Source organism: Danio rerio, chromosome 7 (genome assembly GCF_049306965.1).
Source record: "Danio rerio strain Tuebingen ecotype United States chromosome 7, GRCz12tu, whole genome shotgun sequence".
Taxonomy (NCBI): Eukaryota; Metazoa; Chordata; class Actinopteri; order Cypriniformes; family Danionidae; genus Danio; species Danio rerio.
The window spans coordinates 48,721,960-48,722,500 of NC_133182.1; the positions used below are offsets into that span (position 1 = coordinate 48,721,960).

A 541-nucleotide genomic window follows, 5' to 3' on the forward strand; every position below is an offset into this window, starting at 1 on the left:
CTCTCTCTCTGCTTCCCTCTCTTCCCCTTCCTCTTCCTCTCTCTTTCTGCATGGGGAGGTGGCAGATGGATGTGTGAGAAGCAAGAAATCTGCTTCTGTCCGTGTCAGTTCTGCTCTACAGAGCACTGATAACTGAATAATAATCCCTCTCTCTCTCACTCTTGTTCCTCTGCACCTCCCTCTCTCTCTCTCTCCATTCTCATTCACTTCTCTTCATCCGAACACTTCCTCCTTTCTCTTTTACTGTTTATCACATCTCACTAGTTCATATTAAACTTCCTCTATCAGCTTTCACCATCCACTGTGTTAAAGAGATCCTGTCATCACTTCCTCACACAGACACTCACACTGACCAGAGGCAGCAGCAGTTACAGCATTGTTAAAGCAACGCCTGCTAAAGAACACTACAGACAAACACTGAAGTGGCTGATCAGTTATCTAAGCTGAAGAGAAAATGATTAGCTTTTCAATTATTTGCCAAGGTTTAACCAGCCTGATCTCACAAGGAAACGTAAGTATTTTACGTTTTGTCAGTTTAGTG

The 541-nt window shown here is 43.4% G+C and overlaps 1 long non-coding RNA gene across 1 annotated transcript in view; it reads left to right on the forward strand.

Annotated features, from left to right (window-relative positions):
* Positions 1-381: 381 nt before the first annotated feature.
* LOC141375120 (uncharacterized) overlaps positions 382-541 on the forward strand; it is a 4,940-nt gene continuing 4,780 nt past the window's right edge. The window contains exon 1 of the long non-coding RNA XR_012382634.1: positions 382-511. This is a non-coding gene — a long non-coding RNA (uncharacterized lncRNA). The remainder of the gene's footprint in view (positions 512-541) is intronic.